Below are 9,858 nucleotides of genomic sequence, written 5' to 3'. Positions count from 1 at the left end.
GACTACTCAGATGGATCCAAATGCTCACACACCCACAAAGCCTTAAATCTCACATTGATTTTGTGGGTGCATTGCAGTTGCAAAATACCAGACCCTCTCCCAACCAGTGATTTATGAGAGAGAACAAAAAAGAGGAGTCAGTCAGCTTTTGGAATCCCCCTAAGAAGACAAGAGCATAGAAAGAAAACTGGCTACTGGTGGAAAGAGCTCCTAATTATGTTGTCAGCGTTATTCGGGGTCATGTGACCCTCCCAGCTGCAGGAATGATGATCTTGTCTTTCTCAAACCATTTTCAGCAGGGGATTCAGCTTCAGACTTGAGGATGGACTTACTGACTTTAAGGTTTGGTAGTTCCAGGGAAGTCTTTAAACAAAATGCAAGACCATCGTTTGTGCAATTAAACACTGGATTATTCTATCAGAAAAGGGGATAATAAGGTAGATAATTTCTGGAAGCCCTGTGACACCATGATTCTTATTTCATGCATTACTTTAACTATTTTTTTTCCAAGCTAAAATTATGTAACACATTTGATTCACTGACTTCTCTTCTTTACACTGTCTTATCTGTTTTGATTTCTTCCACAGATCCTCATCTTCCTCTTATTTTTAGCTCCCTCCTTAAGTCTTTTCAAAGTTAACAATGAGAACAAACTGAAGCAGGATTGGTGTATAAACCCAGTCTCTCTTCCTCAGCCAGCAGCCTTCCCTCTATTTGGTTTTCCAAAATGCAGTCGAGCTGAGCGTTTGGTGCTGGGCTCAGAGCCAGACATCTGGAGGTCCCCGTCCTCTCTTTGCCACTCACCAGCTCTGTGCCTTTGGCAAGATACTGCTTCTCTCTGAGCCTTAGTTCCCTTCCTTGTAAAATGGACCTAACACTAGTAAGATCTAGCACCTAGGGTTAGACATCCTGATCTTAGCACAGGGTCTGGCGTGGAGAAGTGAACTATCCCTGTGGTGATCGCAGCTGTCTGTGCAGCAGAACCACCTTCTACTTTTGCCCTAAACTCATGTTCCTTAAGGATCACCCCCAAACACTTCATATTCAATCAGACTCTTCCTGACTCCCAGCATCTAACCTTCCCAGTGCTCCAAACATGAGTACACGTCACATTATTATGGAAACTAAGGAAAAACAGGCACCCTTAATAGACTGAGACGCAAGTTTGAAGACATGGAGCCTTCTTTATCCTCGCCCTTCACTGATCATCACAAATGAAAAAGTAACTTGACGAAATTTGTCTATCTGGTATTGACATGTATTTCTCAGAAATATACTAAGGACTAATGGGGACTAATTTTTTGTACTCTGTCAAGGACACAAAGCAACAGATAATATAGATGATGTATGTTTATTTGACACTGGGCGAGATATTTAAGGTCTGTAAGCCTCAGTTTGCTTATTTGTAAAGGATGCTGCATGTTAGAGTGTCCTCTTCAATATGGTCATTATGAAGATTAAAATAGATAATGCGAACATTTAGTATAGCCTATCATATAATAAACACTCAAAACATTATTTATTAATAAGGCTGATAATTTTATTATAACTTAATTTCCCCATTTGTAAAAGAGGATAATAATACCTATTATATAGGTTTTTATGAAGAATAAATGAGATAATATTAAGAATATGTATGGTACAGTTTCTGACACATTGTAAGAACTTAATAAATGTTAGCTTTTTTAAACAAACTTCTGTTAGTTGCTTGCTTCCCTAGCCCTACACACATGTGTATACACACACACACGTGTTCATGCACGATTTCCCCTAGTCAGCATTATACTGTAGAATAAGGAGAAAAATCTAGACGTTGTTTCATGAACCTGTGCAGTGCTTGAGGTCTTCTGAAAGGCTCAGGTCCAGTCATAGAGACTTGTCCCATCAAACTTATGGCATAGATAAAAATGAGTATTCATTTTAACATAATCTTTTTCTTGAATAAAATTGTACTTGGGGGGAAAAAGCAGGCAGTTGCTATTTATCCTGTGTCCATTGATTTTTTTCCCCCTAATCCAAATAGAAATTATAAATGACATAATCTGTTTGAAACACAAAGATTCGCTTATAGTCTTGTTCTCTTCCCTGCAGCCATTGCCATAAAAAGCCAACTACTTGCCGTCTAAATTTTCATAAAGAGCAACTGGTCCTTGACCTAATCTATTAGATCTCAGATCATTTCTCTTTCAGCGAATCAGATATCCTTTTTCACAGGGTTTCATATTTAGATTTATGAGTAACTTGATAATGTGTCCCAAAAAAAGTCTTTTTTTTTTTAACAAAGAGGCATTTGTTCAAGCAGCTAAATATAGTAATGACTCAATACATTTTTCCCCCTTCTGCCTACTTTTAGCCAAGGAGCTGTGTGCTGTGTCAAGGACACAAAACAATAGAGTTTAAATAATGTGTTTACTTGACCTTGGGCAAGATATGTAAGGTCTCTAAGCCTCAGTTTGCCCATCTGTAAGGTGTACATGGTAAGAGTATCTACTTCAATAGAGTGATTATGAAAATTAAAGTAGATAATATGAATATTTAGTACAGTCCTGTTTTTGCTTTAAACAATGGATTATCTTTTAAAGATAATGTATCTAAATCATAGATACATATCTATGTATCTAGAAGGAAAGTCTTACTACTTGCCCATATAGTTACCATGTATTTACCCACGTAGCCACCATTTCCAGTGGTCTTCATTCCCTTGTGTAGATCCAGGTAGAGTTGAAGTAGAGCTTAGGGCCATCAGGTGCGTGCGATTCCTGGTCTAAGCCCACACTGGGAGTGCAAGTCAGAGCCAGGGCCAGAACTGAGATGTCTAGACTTCCTGGGAAGAATCCCGTCGACCCCAGCACATGGCCTTTCACTAGTTAGAGAGGGTGTTTAATGGAGTTGTGAGCACCCTCAGATTATTCTTGGGCATCTTGTCAATGATGATGCCCTTGACCCACTAAAGGAAAAGGACTTCGAGCTGCTTCTCCAGCAGTTATCAGGGGCTTTTATTTTAAAGACAGCTCTGCAGATTTAGGGTAGCATGCGGCCACGGAACCAAAGTAAATAGTTTGCAAAATGATCAAATTTATCTTCCTGGCTTTATCAATGTCTATGTACTTTCAACACCTTTGCTAGCGTTCCAGAAAATAGATTAGACATTTTGGAAATTACAATTCCTAAAAATGTTCAAAATGTGGGATTTTTTTCTGATTTTAATAAAAATATATTCATTGTAAGATAGTTGGAATGGAAAAATGTTATAAATTTCTAAATCATATATAATCCTACAACTTATAGACAACCACTCAATATTTTGGTATGTTTACTTTGTCATTTTGCATGTGTATATATATGTTATATTATATATCTGTGTATGTATACACAAAGCACTTATATCAAAATAGGAAATCATCTTGTATATACAGTATTATCCAGCTTTAAAAAATAGCATTATAGCATCAGCATTCCTACAATTCATGAAATGTCTTTCAAAAAACCTGATTTTGAGTGACTGTATAATACTCCATCACACGATTGACCCACAATTTATTCAACCAACACTCACTGCTTTGGATGATAAAATTATCATTCCACTGCAGCTCTATAGAAAGAAAGAAATGTACCTCAGGTAACGCCTAATATATAATATCTTCCTGGGGGGTATAATTTGTTCTTTTTATGCAAAGGGTGGGTCAAGCTCTATTTATATAGTTAGAGACCAAGGACCTTAATGGTTTAACTATCTGAAGTGGCAGATATACAAGTAATGACAGCAAGTAAGAACTTTGGCTGAGTCTCAATTTTCCTCTAAGATTCGTCTTGAAGGGGGATTACACGGTTACCGAACCAGGTTCATTTTGCATATTGCATGATTATGCCAATCACAAAGATGAGGAGTTTGCAAAGAGAAAGGGTTTAATCACAAGGCAACCAAGTGAGGAGACAGGAGAACCAATCTCAAATCCACCTCCCCCAAAAATGAGGATTAGGGATATTTATGGGATAAAGGAGCAGGGTGGTCTAAAGCAGGAATAGATGATTGGAGGTAGGGAGAAGTGAGGTAATTGATGATCTGTGCAAATGTAGTCTGGCTTTATAGCTTTTCATAGGATGTATGTTCACAAAATGGCAGCATTACCATGATCTGAGGGTGCAGTTTTCAGCTCCTTGATATCAAAGGGTCACGTGTCAGTCATCTGTACAGGCCCAGTTGATGAGTTGGTGGTCTTAACCAGCCTGAACTGGACAAGGAGTCAACTCTCAGTTCCTGAAAAACTCAAGCACCTGTTACTATGGTGACCCAGGCATCAGAAATGTCTATAGGGTGGGTTTTAGTAACGTATTATCTAGCTACTTTTGCAAACAAGCAACGAGCAGTATAGATAAGCAAGTTGGCCCCCAGTTTCAACATGGTGACTGATATGTTTACCTATGGAGATTAACGTTTGGTAAGTTTTTACTTTGATTCTTATATTTAGTTTTTCACTCACATATTCCCAGAGGATCCCAAAGAAGTAAAAGCCCTGTTGGTGAATGAATTATTTGTTCATTTGATAAACTCCTACCATAAATTACTATTCCCCGTGGCCACAATGAGTTGTAGACAAATGAATTCTAATTTGAGAGGAGAGCTATATTTATAGTTGAATGAAAGGTACAGTCAAACTAATTCAAATGTAAACTCTTCCCATAAATCCTAACCATACTTAACTCTTTCTCTTATTTTCAAAGGTGAAATATCAATTGATTTTCTTCCATCAAAAATGTTTTTCTGGCATTGCAAATGTTTGCCCTGAGCCAGCCACACTCACTGGCCCATGCCACTCCACCCCACACCCTGCCACCCCAGGCCGTGCGCTCTGCCTGGCCCTCTGGGGATGGGTTCATCAGGGACCTTCTTCTCACTGCTAGTCTCGGGATCCATGTTATTAACGGAACAGTTGAAGATGGTAATAATTGACTATAAAACACCGATAACTGATAAACATCTCAGCAGCCTTGTCCAAAGCACTTGAAAGAAGCCATGTACCAAGCCACACTACATTCTGGTGGGGTGGGGATGTATATGAACTAGATGTTAAGGAGGGCAAATGGAAATGAAGTGGAACTTTGTTTGGAGGAGGGGTGAGAAAGAGACAGGAGGGGACAAGGGAGGACATTTAATCACTTAACTTTGTGCTAAGATTTCTTTTTCTTTAATTTGATGGCAGCTAAGGAGAGGACAGAAGAGGATACACCTCACAGCCCCACTTGAGGCATGTTCCTGGGTTGCACAGGTAAAATCCGGTCTGAAACTGAATTTCCCTGCACTGACTCTTTGAAGGGTATTTTTACACTAAATTTTGCTGTGTGTGTGGCTTTCCAGTGGTCATGGGACCCTGTTTCTCTGTGGTTGCCCTAGACAACTTTCAGTTGCTTTTTGCTGTCACCAAGTGTCCCTCAGCATGGAGCCACCCCAATGGCCTTCTCTCCAGGAAGGAGGGATTCTGACAAGAATTTTGGCCTAAGCACCAAGAGGTTGTCATAAACTTCATGTTTCTTTCCAATGTTTGATGTCCCTCAAATGGTTATGTGAAAGTTAATCTCTCTTTCCCCCTTCCTCTATCTTATTGATGAGAGAAGGTTTGGCTGTGCAAAGGGTAGAAACACAATGGCAACTGGGGTGTGTGGGTGTGCCTGAGGATTCTGGGCTTCAGGAACTTACTGCTGAAAGTAAGAGCGAGTATTAGCTAAGATCCTCCCAACCAAATGTACCAGTGAGATTCCTTTTTGTTAATATATACACACACTCATCTTCAGACCTCAGCAGCTGGGAGCATGGGTAAGAAATAGAACCTGCTGTTGCAGCATTTTGTAACTACTACACAGTGGGCCAAACTACACTAGTGCGGAGAATGAATGAGCTCAGAACAGCGAGGATTTATGCAACTTCTCAGAACCACAATGGAAGCTTCTGACTTGATTGCCAAAACGAGAGGTTTTTTCTTTCATTCTTTGTCTCAGAATGATCACTCTCAGCGTATAAATCAGTTCTTGGCAACACTGCTGATTCAGAAAGCCAACTTTGGAACAATGATAAGAGGCGTGACTTTCATGACTCATTTCAACTCAGAGAATACATTCAGACCCTATTTACAATATTGTGTGACATAAACACAATTGCGTAAATAGGCTTACCAAAAGATTCAGCTTGAATCAAAAGACACATTCATATCACTATGTTTTAAAATTGCTATATTCTAGAATTAGACTACCTCAATATTATTTAAATAATGTAAATGTATTCTAGAATTGGGGTACTTAAAATGTGTTAGTTTGTTCCATTTTGAAAGCCCTAGATAAAAGCTTCTCTTTCCCGGGGATTAGTGGTTACCTGCTCCACATCAATTACTGTTATCCATGATTGGCCAACTCTTCAATATTCTTTTCCTACTTTAGGACAATGGCCTCAGGAATTCTCCATCTATTTTTCTATATAACAAGAGCTTGCATATTTACATAGTATGTTCCAAGGCAAGTCATTGAGAATTCTGATCTCTCTTACAAATGTGCAAATGTAGAGATAAGAAAGTCTCTTATGTTCTTTGCTTGGTTGAGGGGGTGGGTAGTAGGCAACTAGGAGGGAGTTAGGGCTTGCACACCAGCACTGGGTTTACTACCAAGCAATCTGGAAAACAGAGCAATAAGCCCTGCCTGGAAACCGCAAATCATGTTCCAAGGAAGACTGGAATGAGTAAACTTAGCAATAATGACTCTTGGTAGATCCTGCTAGTACAGGCAGAATGACAAAAAAGGGGAATGTGTTTTAAGAACAACTTTCTCAAAAAAAAAATAGTTACCATCAAAAAAGTAGACATGAAAAGATACACACATTTGTTTCCATTCATATAAAGTTTAAAGTAGGTAAAACTCAACTCTATTTTTTAGGGATAAATACATAAGTGGTACAGCTACAAAGAAAAACGAAGTAAACACAAAAGTCAGTGTAGTGGCGATACCGAACCTCTTAATCTCAAGTTTGTGTGCCTGATGTGCAGTAAGCCAATCACTGAGACATTGGTGCTTGCAGCTGGAGACAGGTTTATTCAAATTGGCCAAAATGAGAAGGCGGGAGGATAGATTCTCTCAAATCCACCTTAACAAGAGAAGAAAGCGGGGGGTTTTGTAGAGCTAAGGGGCTTGGCAGGAGGAGTTCCAGAGAAACAATAGGGTAATCCATGTGTCTTTCACTCCAGATAAGCTCTTGGGCAATCTGACTTCTGGGCGTCAACAGCAGCTGGGGGCTGGTTATCTGGTGATGGTAACTTCCTTGAAGGCATTCTCTTTCTTCTATAAAACAAGCTCATAAATCCTTGTGACCTTTGATTCACCCCTCAGGTTAAACAAGAAAATTGACAAGATTAACTTCTCTTCGTCTATGTCTTTGTTGGGAACAAGGTCAAAAAGTAATCATGTTCTTACCGAATATTTACAGTAGCCCTCAGGTACCCTGCTTCAGTGGTTCCCACCTGGAAATGGGGTGGGCACAGGTTATGACTGGGTAGAAGCACAAAAGGGATTCTTGATTGCCAGACTTGTTCTATTTCTTAATCTGTGTGGTGGCTATATAGGTGTTTGCTATATAATTATTCATTAAATGATACATATGTGTTTTATACATTTTTTTCTGAATGCATGTTTTATTTCATAATTTTAAAAAGGAATATGAAAAAAATGGCTACATTAATCATCCCTAGGAAGTTAAACATTCTCTCAAGGATGAGATATGGGCAACATTGACTATTTAGTGCCTGGCATATTCTGGGTTGTACCAGAGTAAAGTTCTCACTTGGAGATCTCAGAAAGCCCTGCATATTTAGGATTAGAGGTTGAGAGAGCCACTGGACTTGATGCTGGCTTCTCTGTGGCAAGCCTGGGACCACAGGCAGCAAGGTTAGGAGCTGGAATGAGGAAGGCCACACAAAAGCTGGGGGAGCAAGATAAGAGAGGGAGACCAGAGGTCACAGTGGGAACCAAGGTCAATGAGGCAGAGCTGTTGGCAGTCAGAGCAAGACTATGCATCAAAACTAGGCAGGCAAGCAGAGGTCTGGACATCTACGAATATTGGCAAGTTTTAAGAATGGAAATTTAGGGGCTGGCCCAGTGGTGTAGCAGTTAAGTTTGTGCATTCTGCTTCGGGAACCGGGGTTCACCAGTTCAGACCCTGGGCATGGACCTACTCACTGCTCATCAAGCCATACTGAGCAGTGTCCCACACAGAAGAGCTACAACTATGACATACAACTATATACTGGGGCTTTGGGGAGAAAAGAAGAAAAAGAGGAAGATTAGCAACAGATGTTAGCACAGGGCCAATCTTCCTCAAAAAAAAAATAATGGAAACTTAGAGCTCAGTGTGATGATTAGTCTCCTGGAATGGGCCCAGCTGAGCTGGGAAGGGAGGGAACTCGAAATTACACATGCCTACTGGGATGACAGCAGCACTTGGGGTCCCAGATAAAGGCAATTCAAGAAACAACAGAATAAGTGAATGAGCAGGTTAGCGTAAGGATTCATTCATTCAAATATTTATTGAGAGCCTACTACAGGCCAGATTCTATCCTAGAATTGGAAATCCAGTGTACACAAAATAGTCCCTGCCTTCTTGGAACTTGTAGTCTAAGAGGTAGTGAAGGAGAAAGAAAGACAGATGATAAATGAGTAACTATACACCTACATATGTAATTCCACACATTACCATCAAGGAAATAAGACAGGATAATAGAGAATGGCTTAGGGAGGGGACGGTACCTAAGAATGGTGAGAGAGTAACATCAGCATCATGGTGGAGTGAATTTTTCCCTTTGTCTCTCTCCTCTAAGTTACAGCTAAGCAGACATTCATTAACCAATGGAGGATTCCCTGCACAACACAATAGGATGTCTGGGAGACCCACAAAGCCATATCTCTGAAAGTGAAAGGACTGGATCTCTGGGAAGCAGTGAAACTGGGTGAGTGGACCCCTCCTCCTCCCCAGCGGTAGTGATTCAGGTCATTGGTCCTCACACAGTGGCTGGTGCAGCTGTGGGAGGAGGTGGGGGCAGCCTTGTTTGCACGCAAACACTTTTGGAGTGGTAGCCCAGCCCATGGGAGTGCCCACCATGTCATGGCAGCTGTGCCCATGGGAATGCTCCCCACTGAGTGGCACAGCTCAACCCCCACGAAGGACCCCCCCACCATGCTCAGCAGCTCAGTTGAACCACCCACAAGCACAGAGCTGGACCATGTGAAAGAGAGTGCCCCTCCCTTCCCACCTAACACAACAGCTCAGCCAGTCCCTTGCTGAGCACAGTGGTCCTGCACCAGAATGACCCACTGGCAGAGCACAGAGGCCCCACCAGTGCATGCGTGCTTGACCTGCCCAGTGGCTGCAGCCAGCATACAAATGCAGAGGAGCCCTACCAGCACAACTTCCAACAGACTGGGTGGGATCAGAAAACACAGCTCCTGCCCCCTACAACCCCCCCGGCAGTGACAGGTGGAATCTGCAACCCGATACTACCACAAATGCACCAGCAAAGGATCAATTCATCAAACACTATGAAGAACTACATTAACACTTCAGAGCAGAAAGAAAATGACAAGTCTCCAGAAACCAATCCTGAAGTCAAGAAATTTAAAATCTAAATGATAGAGAATTCAAAATAGTTGTCATAAAGAAATTCAACGAGTTACAAGAAAACTCAGAAAAACTGTTCAATGAACGCAGGAATAAAATTAATGAGCACCAAGGAGATTGAAACTCTAAAAAAAACCAAACAGAAATCCTGGATATGAAGAAAACGATTAATAAGATAAAATATAATCTACAATCCATAAAAAAATAGA

The sequence above is a fragment of the Diceros bicornis genome, chromosome 9 (assembly GCF_020826845.1).
Source record: "Diceros bicornis minor isolate mBicDic1 chromosome 9, mDicBic1.mat.cur, whole genome shotgun sequence".
In the NCBI taxonomy this organism is placed as follows: Eukaryota; Metazoa; Chordata; class Mammalia; order Perissodactyla; family Rhinocerotidae; genus Diceros; species Diceros bicornis.
The sequence above is the reverse complement of the archived record's forward strand: the minus strand, read 5'-3'. Positions refer to the sequence as shown.